We start from the raw sequence: 16,512 nt of genomic DNA, 5'->3' as shown, positions 1-16,512 counted from the left end.
GTCTTGGTTTGTAGGTGTGCTAACGTATTGGCTGTATTTTCAGGGAGGAGGTAATTGGAAGGGTCGTCCCTGAGCTGCCTGTCATAAAAGAGTGGAAGGTGAGATGAGATGACTGTGCAAGGCTATGCTCAGACACCTGGGTAACAGCCCTGTCCAGTGATGGATCGCATTTCCCTGCAGCATAAACACGGTGCTCTGACACAGCTCTCCACCAACTGCTTACACGCATGAAAACACCGAGCTGGTCACAGACGACAGAGGACAAAACAAACAGCATCAAGTGGGGGCTAAGGAGGAGGCAGAAGGTGGCCATTTTAGCTGGAATTTAACAGCTTTACAGAGGGGAAAAAAGGAAGTTAGTAAAGTTTAACTGGATATAGAAACACCTTGAACTGCTGTGTGTTTACCAGGAAACCAGAAAAAGAGATGCCTCACACAAGAAGAGATTGCTGCTGCTTTAAGATTTGGTGCTGATTCATCTGAGGAAGTGTAAACTTCTACTCTTTATAATAGCAAGTTAAAAATGAGATAACATATATATCACAAATGATAACATTTATCAACAGGGAAATGTTCAGGGAATTCGATCATTTACCCATGTGGCAGCACCTCATCTATCGGCAGGCTAAAACGTAAACAAGAAATCTCTGTTCCCCTCTTCATGCTGTACCCAGCTAGGGTCAGATGAGCACAGATTATTTTATATCTTCAGCATTGTCCATTAATTATCAAGTTTACTTCATACAGTGAGTCCTGTGTTGAAAACAAATGTCGGCAAATGTTTTTTGTTTCAAGATCTGCCCAGCTTATTCCTCATATTGTGGCAACAATACACCTCTGAGTGTTTTATGAACATTGTAGATTTGTTTTGGGCTGTAAGGTTTTCTGGGAGATTCAGGATTGACTGACATCAACCTGGTGGCAGTGCTTACAGGCATTAGAAACAGCTTTGTAGCGATCGTCAGTCTTAACCATCAGAGATGGTCCTGTTCACTTGTGTTGGTCATAGAGGCATAGAGGAAGCATAATGTAAAGAGAATTGGTCCAAGCACTGAACCTTGTGGCACTCCATGGTTAACTTTGGTATGCATAGAGGACTTATCATTAACATGTACAAACTGAGATCGATCTGATAGATTGGATTTGGATTAAGTAGATCAATTGTAACTATCATTTTTGTCTGTTTCCTAATCAGGAGCTTTAATAGCCAAAAGTCTTTGATCCGCTTATTGCAGGTAACACCTACTAACTTGTATCTTCCACTGTAGGTATGTATCTTGCATTGTACTTTAAAAAGGAAGAACATGTTTGTAACAAGGAGTTTCCCTTTTCTGAGAGAAGGGCTTAATATATATATATATATTTTAAGATTAAGAAACATTTTATTAAGTGTGCACATTTCACATCCTCTGTGGTTCAGACACAATATTGTTATCCACTTACACCAAGCACATTATCCACCTTCTTTCTTTATAGCCAATAAACCTAATATTTTGCCTCAGCTTGCCCCACTCGCCTGACGTGTGTACTCCCTGAACATTTGGTCTGATAGTTTCTTACAGAGTAAATTCATGTTCTGAGTCATGCATCAGGAGCTCCAGACATTCAACACACTGCTGTACCAGTGAGTGACCATGGTTGTACCTGTCAACGGACAAAAAAACGTATTTTTAATTGGCAGTTGATCCAACATACTCTGCTGTTTAATGAGGCCATAACCTGTACAAAAGGCTTTGGAATTGGTTTCTAGACTCACCTTTTGATGACAATATGTGTCTGTTGTTGAAAATGTTGAACATACACAAAAAATGAGCTCCAGATAACATGGAAAATTACTATATTACCTTCTGAAACACAGGTGTTCCATGTCTGGTCCCTGTGCTGTGTTGACTGGATTCATGTCATGTATGTGCTCCCTGTGTGAAAACAGGGTTAGACAGCCAGCAAAGGCTGCCTCCACTCAATAAAGAAAAGTCATAATGTAATTACACAGCAGCACACAGAGAGGAAATGCATCCTCCCCTGATGTAAACACATCTGATCTGATTCATGAACTCGTCCCCCAGCAGTAATCAAATCACTAATGTGATTTCTTTTGCACCTACAGGCCAGACCTCCAGACTCTGAATATAAACACGTCTCTCCATCCAATCTGGGTACCGGGAACAGATCTTGAGAAGGTTTTCATTTTTTTTTTTTTTTTTTTACAGGTTCTCTGTGTTCTGTTCTGTACTGTTGTGCTGCTGTTTATCCTTTGGGTGGCAGCTACTCAATTACACCTCACAGTTAGCTGTAGCAGATAAACCCAGCTCATTAGCACTTAATTAGTTTTGGAGTGAGCTGCAGATATTGAGATAGCATATGAAGAGTTTTAATTTCAAAATGTCACTGCGACAAAGATGGGGAAAAAAGCAATAATAAAAGTTATAGACAGTCAGTGAGAGAGAAAAAAACAGGCACAACAATTTCGATACAGTTGTTTTTCTTCATAAATTATACACAACGCTCTGACTTCCCTTTCTCATTCAAAGACATGAAAACATCATGTTTGGGATATTGTTTTTTGACTGCTATGTTCTGACTATGAGCCTGCTGATCTGTGTGCCTTTATCATCACGTCTGCTGGGAGTCGGATCATTTCATGGTGTGCTTGCTGCTGTTGCATCTGTTATCATTCTGTTACTGGTTTTCAATAACAGTGATACAAGAAGAAGAAAACAGGTCAAGTGATGACTCTGTCTTTTCTGAGCAATCGCCACACAATGTGTGAAGTTTTGCATTCCGGCGAGCAGAGGACTTCAAGGAACCTCTCCAGTAACAGGCGTGATAATTGGAGTTACCAGCAGTGAGAAAGAGAAGACGTCTGCTCTGCATTTTACATTTCAACACAAAGAACCCACATAATTCACTTCTGCAACTTTGCAAGTGCTTCACTCTGTCTCCGCTGTGCTGTATCCTTGAACTTCTGGAAATCCCTCAGAGTATTTTACCAATAGTATGCATGAGGGAAATTAAAAGAACATTTTAATGAGATTCAAGAGGTACGCAGACATATCTGGAGGCGGTCTGAAATGAAAGGCGAGGACAATTATGATACTTCCCTGTGTGGTACTATTGGCAGACGAGGGTTAGAATCCCCTAGACCCCTTCAGACGATGATGAGGGGAAACTGGTGCTTTTAACACTAGGGGATTACCTCCTAAAATGACCTTGACTGCATGTCAACTGTCATGTTTCACCGTCATGGGAGGCAGAGAAATCCCAGAAATGTTTTTAAAAAATGACTAAAGAAGACTTAAAGTGAACGAAGAAGAGAAGGGAATGAGTTTTGTGGAGGGGAGTTAAGGATTTACCCTTTAAAAAGGTGATTCTTTTCGACTTTGTTTGATTAACTGCACTTTGGCTGATTTCCATAAAAATATAATCCACAGCACTGTTAATCATCTTCCTTCAAATCTGTGCCACAGCCTAATTTTAGCTAATCTCAGCCAACCAGCCTGTGGATGGCAACTCAAACCAGAAACCTTGTCTTTTTGCCAAACCAGGCTTATCAGACTAATAACTGCGTCCCTTGCTCTCAGTGTTTGATTCTATGGCTGCAGATGGCTACCACTGCTAAGCCTGAGATAATGCATGACTGTAACATGCACAGAGAGAGCAGAGCATGGCAAGCAGCAGATATTAGTGAGGGGAAATGTCACTTTTTTAAGTCGCATGGCCTCTATCCAGCAGAGTCTTGCTTGATCCCACATGATGTTAGTGCAATCCTGCTCTCAGGATGAATTATGTAGCAGGGCATGCAAATGGCTCTAATAGCTTGGATGACGTTCCCTGTTTAAAGGTGACAACGCTCACATTAGACTAATTGCAGCCTTGATTTGATTTTGTTTTTGGTTGGATTTCTATTTAGGTTTTGTTGCACTGTTTCATCTTGCAAGTTCGATGAATGAAAAAGTGGGATTATTAAACCTTTAGTGTTGGAATTATTGCAGAATTAAACATTATTTTCGCTAGATGGATTTTCATGATGATTAGATTTAACAATAATAATACTAAGACAAATTTAAAAGCTTCTCCCTGCTGATAAATAGCAGGACAGAAGCATTGGTGTGCATTAAAAGACAACTTTTAGCTTCTTTTTTTTTTATCCCAAAAAAAAAAACCCACCAGCTGTTGTCCATCTGTGGTTTTGAGCCTTTCGAAAGCTAAAGCACTATTACCGTGTCTATTTGGATAACAATTTGCTGGAATTGTTTTGCGCCTCGAGGCCGCCATACATCGGCAGCGGCGCTGCAGCTCGCGCAGTGGGCGTGCGCACGCCCCGGAGTGATGCTGCGCGCCCCCGCATGCGTGTGTGTGTATGTGTGTGTGTATGTGTGTGTGTGTGTGTGTGTTTGTGTGAACTGGTGGGAGAGGAGAGAGGAGGACCAGTGACTGTAGCTGAGAAGACAAGTGCGGGAGGCTCGGCGCTGATGAAGAAGGACTCCACGTAAATAAACACGGCGTTGCTCCATCGCAGGGGACTTAAGATACAGAAGAGGCTTCGTGATTTGCTCCGCTGAGGGAGGAGATCAGGTGAGCGGAATGATACCGATCCTCAATAACACGTGCGGTGTAGCTTTGCAGTTTCTCTGTCAGGAGTTTGGGGAAGAGAGGAGCTGTGAGGCTGACGGGGGGAACTGTTTTCTTTAGCCGACAGCTTTTTACGCAGAGACAAGCGGTTGTTTTCAAAGATTCTCTTTAACGACTAATGCATATTTACGTGGTAGTCTGCAGAACTAGCAGGTGCATGTGACTTGTCAAATCAAGGCTTGAGTATAGCGCGTGTCTCTAAGGATGCTGGGAGAAATCACTGTCACTTGTCTTCATTCTGAACCTGTGATATGATCTGTCCGTTGCTTCACATTTCAAGCTGGAAGTATAATAACTGATAGATAGGCGGATACAGAGACATAGAGGTTGTGTTTTGTTGTTTTTTTCCCTCTGTTGATGAAATTGCTGCCCTCTTCCACAAAATCCCTCATGCCCTAAGCTGATTTGCTCCCCACATGTTTTAATTCCCCCCATATTTGCATGACATCTCTGTCTCGTTTTGTCTGACCGCTCAGTTTGTTTAGTCTCATTTCCCCTTTTATCACCACACTCAATCTGATGGTGATAGCCCCTCTGAGACTCACCGCTTACATCCCATGCCATTGATTATACAAGCCAAAACAAGTGCTACACTGGAAAAAAGAAGAAGAGAAAACAACACATTCCCACCCAAATCCTCTACTTATACCCCCCCCCCCTCCTCCTCCTCCTCCTCCTCCCTCTGTCTTGGTCAAAGCCTCGGTCAAGGGGGGAACTCACCATCATGCAACAACACAACAACCCCCCCCCCACCCCTCCTTTCTCATCTGCAGACACTCTCTCTCATACAAACATGCAGGGGCTGCACACTTTCCCTGCTTGCTCACATAGCCAAATTAATACAATGCTAATGACCCCTATGCTTTATTGTCTGCTCTTACTACTCAATGAAAGGGCTGACACACTTTCTAGTAATGTTTATTCTCTCCGGGCAGACTATTGTTAATCTGTGTAAGAAGATAACAATGTCCCCCAATCCCTGCCTTATGGCTAGTTTGCATTGATACAGAAATAGGCGGCAAAATGTGTGACAACAATTCACGTATGCATTTCCTGGACTATTTTTTTGTGCCCCGTCTTCTCAGTCATCTTGCTAAGTCAGTAAGTAGCCTGAGCAACCGGAGATGTCTGCTGCCAGGACATTTCAGGCTCATTTGACCAACGTGGAGAAATCAGGGACAAGATAGTGACCTACATTGTGCTGCCATCTTTACTTTCACCCTCAGCACAATCGGCACAAGGCAGGGAGAGATTTGCATAACTAAGGGATTATCATGACACACGTTGGCTGGAGTTATTGTGCGAGCACCAGTCAGTCACACACACACACACACACACACACACCGCTGACCTAAAACCAACCGGTGGCGGGCATCTCCAGGCTGAGGGGGCTATGGGAAAAGCTTGGGTGTTGGAGGGAAAATGCCACTTATTTCACCCCGTGGGCCGCAGAAACACGTAGACTATTCTGTGAAGAATGGATCAACGCTCCTCTGTGAGCTGCCGTCTGTGGCTTTGTGAACTCCGCCAACCACAGGATGGGACAGAGTGTCTCATGGACAGACAAGGTTGTTGTGTGTCACTTGTGCTGATGTTGATGACATCATTTCTCAGAGGAGCCCTTTTGAACCTGAGAGGCTGAGTATTGTGATTCGTTTTCACCAATGACATTTAATGTAGTCATAGATGGGAACATTTGGCAGGTCAGGCCAAAGAAGGGGACTTTTAAAGCAGACAGGCTGAGTTTTTATTTTGGTAAATTACAGCTTAATTTACTTTGGGTTGTTTCAACTGGCATCTCTATGACCCAAACTGGTTTGAACTCATGGAACTAAAGCGTCTTATCCTACACTTAAATCAATTCATTTGACTAATCATTTGATTAGTTGAATTATAGAAAGTTGAAATTATTAACTGAATATACTGTATATAAGAATATATGAAGGTTTTTTTTTTTTTTGTATGGTTCAATGAATCAAGGAACTTCTGTCACCAAAAGCTCTGGGCAATTTTTAACAGTACATTTTCACCATTTTTGACATTTGGACAAAAAGATTCATTGATACACTGAAAACCTGTCAACATGTTCATCAATAATGAAAGCATTATTGTTAGTTTCAGCAGTGGATTGGTTTATATAAAAAATCAAACTGTTTAGTGAGTTTATCTAATCCACTCTGTTTAAGGTTAAACCTGCAGTTAACTTGCCACAATTTGGTGGTAAACTGTGTGATGAACTACAGTATTTAGGTCAAGGTTGAACTATTGTGCTGGTCTCTGAATCGTGATGGATGTTTACAACTCACAGTTATGTCAATATATCAAGGAATGCTTGTATTTTCTCTTGCTAATACAGTACGTTTGCAGCTTGTTTAAAATCCATCTTTGTGTCAATCTGCATGTCATTGATTGATGCCATGAACTGAGTCTCAATCTCAGTCTCTCATTAAATTTAGTACTCCATAGTGTATCACTACTGGTCGGAGGTCAGGACCAAAATTACAAATCATGGAGTCTACTCTCATTTTCCTTTTTTTTTTTGAAGTTCTGAAGTAATTTGTTTTGGAGAGTGGCAGAGATATCATCACAGCTGATTGACTGAATGATTGTGTTCCTCAGACATGTGTGCTCGTCCTGAGTAGAAGCCACTGAGAATTGAAGCGCTGTGCTGCTCAGCTGTGATGAGGCTGAATCTCTGGGGACCAATGGCCCGTCCGTGCCTATCCATTAGTGTCACCGCGGTGTGAGTGTCTTCTCCCAGTGGGCCAGTCACACACAGCAGTACAGCACACCGACATGCCCTGTACCTCCTTGTCACTGGCATGTTCATCTCATTTTGGGACTGATGAGCCCCTCATTAGACTACCACTGAGGGAACACGGTCCCCACCTCCCCCCTTCCTGCTTCACGGCTCCTTGAACACTCGTCTTTGTTGTAATGTGGATAAATGTATGCAGGGGCACATGAGTACATGCAAAGAAGGACATACATGTTCATTACACACACACACACACACACACACACACACACACACACTGACACACACAGGTTTCACTTTCTCTGTGTGTGAGTTGGGTCTGGATGGTTGCAAGCTGGTGGATGCAATTAGAGTTTCACACTCAGTTAGGCAGCAGCTCTAATGGGGATCGACACGTTCCTGCGAATCCTCTCCACACAGCCACAACTGTTGCTGTTTACAGACCAGACCTGTATCGTATTATCAGGAGTGGATGGTGACAGGTGGGGAAGAAAAATGAGGTGACTTACGTGTATGTGTTGCTCAAAGCTTGATTCACAGACTGATCGCTCAAATAATTAGATACAAAGACTTGGCAGCACTAGTTTTTATTCTTGTGTTTTTTTCTGTTTGTCTCCTGCAGCAACAGATCTTTAGTGCTCTATCCTGATTTATTTGGTGTTGATTTAAGTTTGAAGTTAAAAGTTTGATTGTTAAACAACAGAAAACTAACAGTTGATAATCAGATATTCTGAAAAAAATTCTCTGGTTTCAGCTTTCCAACTAAGGACATTTTCTGCTATTTATATTTGAAGATTGCACCTTTTTTTCCCCCTTTAAATATCATATTACAACATGATAAAAAGCACATCATTATAACAAACTAGTTTCTTCTTATTATGAGATGAATTTGTATGTCATGTTAAAATGAAAATATCTTATTTTAATAATGACAATTCGCCATGTAATGTGATAGTGATTCAACTTTTCTTGAACTGGAGTTGCAGCCATAAGCTTTGATTATTTATTCCATTTTGCTATTTGAAGATCGGCAAACTACATCAACAAAAAGAATTGGAATTCAATGAAAAACAGAAATAAACATATTTTGTTCAGATGATTTCATAGCTTTAGGTACAGTTTATCCTTGGTAGAGCTGAAAAATGTGTTGTTTATTTGTCAGGCTGCTCAATGAAAATCTCAATTAGAAATACATTTGTTGCTTTTTTTTATACAGAAATGCCCCCAAGTTTCTGCTTTATCTTCTAATATACTTTTGTATTATAAGTTGTTTTTTTTGTCTACTGGTCAGACAAATCAGGCAACTTTAATTTGTCAATTTGGTTCTTTGAGGTGGATTTTTGAGTATTCTTTGACTTCTTTAAAAGTCAAAGAATAGTCAAGCATGATAATGATGTACATTCATAATGAAATCACTGACTTTGTATCGTTTACATTTGGTTGCTGTAATGTTACACTGTAGGCTGTAGGACATATGGTGTTTGAGTAGCGGTCAGTGCTGATGTCCCTTGACGGCCCACTGTGACCAAATCATCCCAACCGAGCTTCACACCATGACAGTCATCAAGCTCAATCACTCACTGTTGCCTTGGGAACGCTACTATTACTGCCCATGTCATTACAGCCCTTAGTGAGAACAAAGCATTTAGAGATGCTCTTTTCTGTCCAAACCCACTAGCAGGGAATGACAGTAAAGCGGCCCCCTTTTTGAAGTGGGAGGTTGGGATAATGGAACATAATGTTGTGGGTTTAATGTTCCTTCTCTACCCCCAGTAGAGCACCTGACAGGTCAACTTGCTCCATGTACCACCAGATCTGACTCCCAGTCAACCTCAATTTCAGGGAATGCATACGTACTAATAAAGATGAGTCTTGAGATGTGCACCCTGATTGTGTTTTAAGATGATCTGAAGTGGAGGGAGGGACGGGAAAAGTGGGACTGTTTGGAGGCTCTCAGGGTTTCAGGAGGGAGGAGGGGTAGGGGGAACAAAGGGGGTCTGTTTTCTCTGTCTGTACTAGCGGGCGGCTGTTCTCGTCTCATTTCTTTTTTTTCTTTTTTTTTTGCAGTACAGGGGGGCGATGCAGGGTTATGTCTGAGGAGATCCACAATAGAAGCTCGGGTGTTTGAGTTTCTGTTTGAACACACAGTAGTCCCTGCGAAAGAGAGCTGGGGAGGCAGTTCTTGCTACCACACAAGTGCCTCGGGCCTGTTAAAGCTCTGGCCAACTTTGAATGGGCAGCAGATGTTGGAGGGGTGGTCAGTGGCCCAGTGGCAGCACATTACAAGGACCACTGCGTCCCCATCCTGTCCTGAAAACAACAGGAGTCAGGCAGTGCTCCCCTGTTAGGGAGTAGGCTGGCCAAAATTAAAGAGAATTCAGGGAGAGTGTGCACTTGAATGCTTTTTACACTGTTTCAAGCCTCCATCTTCCTCCTATTTGCATAGAGCTTAAATAAAAACTCGGCCTAACATCCCACTCTCTGTTGGCACAGCGATGCAGCCCACTTGTGATGTCTAATAGCACAACAAATACGTCTCCACAGCTCTTATTCTGCTCAGAACATCCAAGATGTAAGGACTGTGCCCTGCCAAGAATTCCACCACACGCCTTAAAACTCTCACCAGCCTGTTGTTCAACGCTGCATCTTACGCATTTGTTGAACCGGGGGTCTGCAGAGATAAGCAGGACGAAGGCGTAGATTATCTTTGTCGCCACAGCCCATGATGCAACAGTGATTGAATCAACAGGAAAGACGGGGGACACTTAGCTGTCAGCTCATGAATAAAGTTGACATGGAAACACAAAGTGGCTTTGCTATGGCTCAGGAGGCTCTCTGACCTCAAGGTCTTATTTAGGCCAGGTCTTCAAATGCCCTTACCTCCCCACTCCACCCCCAAACCCCCCATCACAACCCCCAACCAAGGGTAAGACACCATGTTAGCAGCTCAGCAGCCACCACTGAAGGGCCCTTAATCCAAGTGGGATGACAGCTTGGCTCTGGATGCTGTTTCTGTGGCGCTGAAACCAATGGGCTTTTCTTTGCCTCTTTTTCATCCTTTAAACCCCCAAAACGCAGCCACAGGATTCCTGGGAAAAAAAATCTCTGGGGAGACAAAGGAATGGGATGGTAAACAAATCCAAGTGTAGATCTGAGATTCCTCCATTCATTAGAAGATAAATGTGCATGTCCTTTGAGAAATCAAAAGCACCAGAACACAATACGACCATGGCTGCTTAGTCTATTTTTTTTTGTCCCTGTGCCACGTGTTGTGCTAGAAACATAATCTATACCCAGATCATCTTTGTCCAGGCTTCAAAATGATTAGGGAAGATTGAGGTCAGGAAACCATTAGAATCATAAAAATGTGCTGTCATACCAAATCCGTTTTCTGTCCTCTCTACAAATCAGCGGAGCCACTCAAAGAACACGTGGGAGGAGGTTCAAACAGCCCAGTAGCTCCCATTAATATGACTGAGTATCTGACATGTTTACCAGTAGACTGAGTCACTTTACCAGGCAGCTACAGCGAGCTCTATTGTTAACACTTGGAACAGTCAGGACAATGAACATGTCAAATGTGTTGGTTTTCCTGTTTATTTTCTTGGTTTAATTTGATTGTAAATTAGTATTTAAATGGTATTTTGACAGTTATTTGTAACAATCATTATCAAGCATGTAAGGCTCTGGGGGCGCTGGTTTGGCTCAGTTGGTGGAGCAGGTTCACCCATGAATTGAGGCTACAGTTCCTGCCGCCCTGGTTGCAGGTTTGACTCCCGATCCTGATACAGTTTGGAGCATGTCATCTCGCACTCTCTCCCCACAGTTCCTGTCTCTCTAAAGTCGTCCCCTTTAATGAAGGCCAAGAAGCCCAAAATGAAAACAAACCCTTAGAAACTGCAAAAGGAGAAAGCTCTAAGCTTCATGGGCTGTTCTGATAACTACATAGTATCAGTATTTGCCTCGAATACTGCCTAAAATATGGGGTATCTGGGTTCCTCGAGAATGCCAGTCAATGCATTAACCAGTCTCCAAAACCAATAAGCCACAAAAAGTAACTGTTTGAGGTCAATTTTAATATTTATTTTTAAAAAACAGCAGTGTGTGGCTAGCAAAGAGTATAATGTTCATCAAATATATAGCAAATGTTGGAAAATACTGTTTTCCAACTGATATATTTCATATTTTTTTTATCACACTAAGGGTAATGGAAAAAAGGTATATCAAACAGACTTACAGGAAAAAATCCCTAGCTGCAAACTTTAATGTTGAATTTGCCTTTTTTTGCCCTCCAACAACACAACAAAGAATAGCCAACAGGTTTCAGCATTTCCAGGACTGCATTTTAACCAGGAAGGAAATTGCCTCTAAATTGGATTTATTATTAAAAACCCAAGGACAACCACCATCGAGTTGACTGTGCAAAATCCTATGCAAGTGCATTTTAGACTAAAACACAAGCCTGGTGTATTATTTTGAGATGTCCAGATATTCAAGTTTTAAAGTAAGAAAATGCACTTGTTAATGATTTTAAGTAATATGATGACATATACAGTAATACATTAACATACAAATACATATTACATTAACATTGGGTATTCTACAATGTGTATTGAGGAACCTATGAGAACATATGAGATCTGATGCTGAGTTCACTGAGGACAGGGTGTTCAGGGCCCTGAAGTTTTCCTTCCAAAGAAAGGCTTTTAGGCAATAACAAAGTCATGAAGTTGTCAAGTGTATGACGGATTCATCCTGTTGTTGTATAACCATTATGTCAATGGGGTAATCAGGTTATCGGAGGCGGTTGAACACCTAACCTTTGGATAATCAATGTGAGTGACAGATACCATGTTCATGTTAAAACAAGAGGTTGAGATTTGGTTTGAGAAGAGTGTTAATGGGATCCACCAGGAGAAGGAAAATCCAAATGATATGCAAATGTATTTAAGAGCATGTATGTGTGTATTGTTCAGTTCTGGATTCAGCAGACCCAGTGCTCATTGTTTAATCATTTGGTTTTACATTTGATTATTCAATAAATATCCTTGCAGTGAAGAAGGTCATCTCCTTGAAATCATTTAAGAAACCACACAAGCAACAGAATAGCAATCAGTAATCTCCTTGTGGTTTCTCAGAAACCTGGCAACTTTAGAAGCTGGAGGAATGTAATTGTCACTAAGATAATTCCTTGCTGGGGGCTAGCTGTGCCCGGCTGTGAGCAGAGGGGAGGATGGACAAATGGCAACTTCATTTATCAGGATCTCCTCTGAGGCAGGCTGGCCTGATAACCCAATCAAAAGTCTAGTGTGGCTGAGAGCTGTCTGGGCCAATGTGCTGCTTTTTCAGCCCTGTGTTTGTCTCTGTCTGTGTGGAAATATCAATGAGTCTTTGTCAGTGTGTGCCATGGTTAACTGCCAAAGCCCTAATGCTGTTGAGCCCAAAGTAAAAAATGACACTATAATCTCTTAAGTTTCTGGACTTTCTGCAGGAGATATTGTCTTTTCAATATTTAACCCACAAGTGTAGCATTGCATTTTTGGATCTTGTGGATGAATGGCATTCCTTTTGTTGGTTTTAGTTGGTATTGTACTGGCAGTGGTTGAAAAGATCCTGGTCTGTAGGAGACCTAATGCTCGGGTCTTCAAGGTTGGCTGGTTCTGGGCCTCTCAGGGTTCCAGGCACAATGACTACATCTCTGTATGAGTGGAGCCATGGTGGACGTGTTACTCAAAAGGGTTACTGCATGACAGAGAGCACGCCTCCACAGATCCTGTGGGAGAAAATAGGACACTTTAACTCACTGGTCATTTGTGATGTGTCACTGAGATGGAATTCATATAGCTGCTGGTTTTGAAGTATGTGGATCTTGATTGTAGTTGACATTTTGGGGTATGCAGGAGGCTAAGCTTAAGGTCAAGGGGCACGTTTTAGATGTTCGCCAATGCTTTCATGAAATGTGATTGGTGTGGTGTAATAGTCGACATTTTTAATGTTCCCACTCCTATGTTATATTCATTTTGTCAGCTATAGGAGCTTTGCTAAATTGTACATCTGAGGCTTTTACGTAATTGTTTGAACTGCTATTTCAGTCAAAATCTCCATTCCCCTTGATTGGATGATAATGATTAAAAATGTAGTTTTAGTCCAAAGCCAGCTTCAGAGATCATGCTATTCAGAGTGCTTATAGTATTTTTAAAACCTGTTTTATAATCCCAGCTCGTAGCCATGTGATTTAAATAAAGGAGCAGTCACTGCCCTCAGAGCAGATTATACTCTGAGCTCTACCACAGTCTGTCTCTGCCTCGCTCTATTCCTTTAATTATTATTTCTCCTTCCATATATACATTTGCTAACATGGCTTCTGCTATGTGTAAAGTCTACCAAGTGTTAGTAAAGTTCCTAAAAGCCTAAGAAATGTCTTACCATCGGTGATGTTCGCATACCATGAATATAAAGTTATTTAAGCAGCAAAAGCTTTAGCGTGACTCCCACAAAATTGGCAGTGTAAGAGGAGCAAGCAATATATTAATTAACCTAAATATAACTTCCAATACTTCATCTCCTCTAAAGGCAAATATGACATTGTTTTGAGGATACATGGAGTAATATTTTAGCTGAGTTTTCACTCACTTCAGAAGAAAATGAATATCCTATTGTGCTAACCATGCAAACATAATTGTCGTTTTTATTTTAGATATGTATCTTTTGATGTAATTCAAAACTACCAGGCTAACTAAATCCTTAAACAACATTTTCATCAAGTGTTATGTCAATTGTGTTAGCATTACACTTTTGAATGTGAGGAGCAGTCAAAATAAGATTTAATCTTCTCCCCGCGCCTTTCTGAACAGTGGATTGTAATAAAATTGAGAATCGTTTTCTATGAAGGGTTGTGTGTATTACCCTGTGCTGAACAAATAAAATTAAATGAATAAGCCATCCCTTCTCTAAATGGATATGGTATTACAAGCTAAGGTTAGCTTTGTCATTTAGCTACAGTTGTACTAGGAAGTAGCAGGCTGAATATTTAGGCCTATATATTATCTATATTAGGTGATATCTTTGTAATAATTGGTAAACCTTATTACTAAGTATTTATGTTATGACTAGACAATGATCTAACTAGCTAATCTGTTTACATTAAATTTACTCCAAAAAGGTCCTGTTACCATTATCAAGTTTTACATTAGGGTTAAAAATTAGTTTGTAAGCTACATTTTTATGCTGATTTAACAAGAGGCCTGAGGCAAACTAGTACCATTAATTATATCCATGCATATATTATGAATGAAAAGATTTATGTTTTCCAGTGTTGCCTTTAAATATAGGTGGTGTTAACCAATGGAGTTAGACCAGACCAATGTAGGGGAACTACAAGGAGGTCGCTCTGATTGGATTCTCCACGGTCATCGGCAGTGAAAAAAAAATCTAATTAAGCCTTCAGCGTCCCAAGTCAAACTCCCCAGGATTACCCTGGCCCTGCACCCAAAACCAGACCCTGGGAGAGAGTGATAACTAGACTCCCATAATCTGAAGCTAGGGTAAAGGGGGTTGATGATGAAACCATTGCAAAACCAAATCTACCAAACCAAACTGCAGGGTAGCTGACGTCAGCACAGGTTCAGAAGTATGTTACCTGATTGATATCAGGTAAATTAATTTCAACTTAACAGTTTGAGATTTAGCAAAGGGATGCTGCGTAAAAATGTCCCACTTCAGAGCAAAACATCAGTAAAGTCAGTGTGTTTTGGAGAGATAAAGACAGAAAAAACTGATTTCATGCAGCGTTTCATCCACATTGCTCTCAATCCCCCTATGCTTTGAAGTCAAATTAGAAGTGTGTCTGTATTGGTGGAAAAAACAGACAGATTATAAAACAGAAAACATGCACTGAGAGAGCATTTAGCCCCCGCCTCCTCTCCCTCAAATCTGCCTTTGAGACAAAATAGAAACCCTCTCAAGTATCTTTCCTTTTGTCCCAACTTTAGTATGTGGGTTGGATGTAGGCTCTGAATTTTAGGGTTTGCTTTTTACTCACCCTTTTGTTTTTGAGTCCATTGAGTCAAAGTACATCTTTACTGGTGCCATTGCTTTTTAACAGTCCTTGAAAGAGTCCATTTGTGAGAAGAATCACTCACAACAGGAGACCGCGATTGATCAGGTGATTGCTTAAAGGAAGTAGGGATGAAGGCAAAAGAGGGGAGGAGGGTGAGGGGTCAGGATAGGGTGAGACAGGGAAGGAACAGCGACCAGGACATGCTCTCCCTCTCACCAGGATGCAGCCAAGTCTGAAATATAGCTCTTTTCTTTTGATCAAGGAAAGAATGCACCTGCTGGAGGCCTGCGGATATGTCTTCTCCCCATGTGCCCTATCTCATGTCTCCATGGTATCACCAACCTGTGCCAATGTGGGTCAGGGTTCTAGTATTATCATTGTTTGACTGATTTAACTTGGACAATAGCCTCCTTTCTGTAACAGCGTCATCAAGTTTGATTGTTGTTGTCATCGCCTCTTGCCCTCTCATAGGATTTGATGGTTTGTGAGATGGTGTTTCTCAGTCTACAGTTAAAGTGCAGCCAGACTGAAAGCATAATATGCTCTTTTGGCCTGAAAACAAAAGCCCCCAAATTGTTTTTTCATTTGCTGTGTTTATGTAAGATGTGATTCAGCTGAATTGGGACTTTGGATATGAATTTTGAGTAGAAGCAAAGCATTGGCAGCAAAGATAAGGCCCTTGTCTTTGACAGCCCTGTTGATTTTTTTCTTTCAAATGGCAGGTTTAGAGGATAGAAGAGGATTCCTGAATAAAATCTATGAGTGATCCAATGCACCACTCTCATGGAGGTCCATTTATACCCACATTGTCTGGTGAAACCATCCTTTTTTTTTTTATCCCTGTGACTCATATTGTGTGGAATTCAAGCAAAAAGGTGGCAACAGAAAAAGCACCCGGGACAGCTCGTCATACCACTTCAGTTTGATTGACATAGCTCTTCTTTTTTCACATCAGACATGGTGGAATGTATGAAAGTGGCTCTTTAACATAACATAGGACTATTGCATGCCTAACCTCTTTCATTCAGCACTGGGCCTCTGTGAATTCAATCTGGAGCAACCT

At 41.3% G+C, this 16,512-nt stretch overlaps 1 protein-coding gene across 1 annotated transcript in view; it reads left to right on the top strand.

Annotated features, from left to right (window-relative positions):
* Positions 1–4,381: 4,381 nt before the first annotated feature.
* The window catches only part of LOC110004311 (neuronal cell adhesion molecule), a gene marked incomplete in the record, with an annotated part of 75,059 nt that continues 62,928 nt past the window's right edge, over positions 4,382–16,512 (top strand). Inside the window, 1 exon segment of the mRNA XM_065957034.1 lies at positions 4,382–4,575.

This window comes from Labrus bergylta, chromosome 7 (assembly GCF_963930695.1).
Source record: "Labrus bergylta chromosome 7, fLabBer1.1, whole genome shotgun sequence".
NCBI lineage: Eukaryota > Metazoa > Chordata > Actinopteri > Labriformes > Labridae > Labrus > Labrus bergylta.
This window is presented reverse-complemented; position numbering and strand designations above follow the sequence as displayed.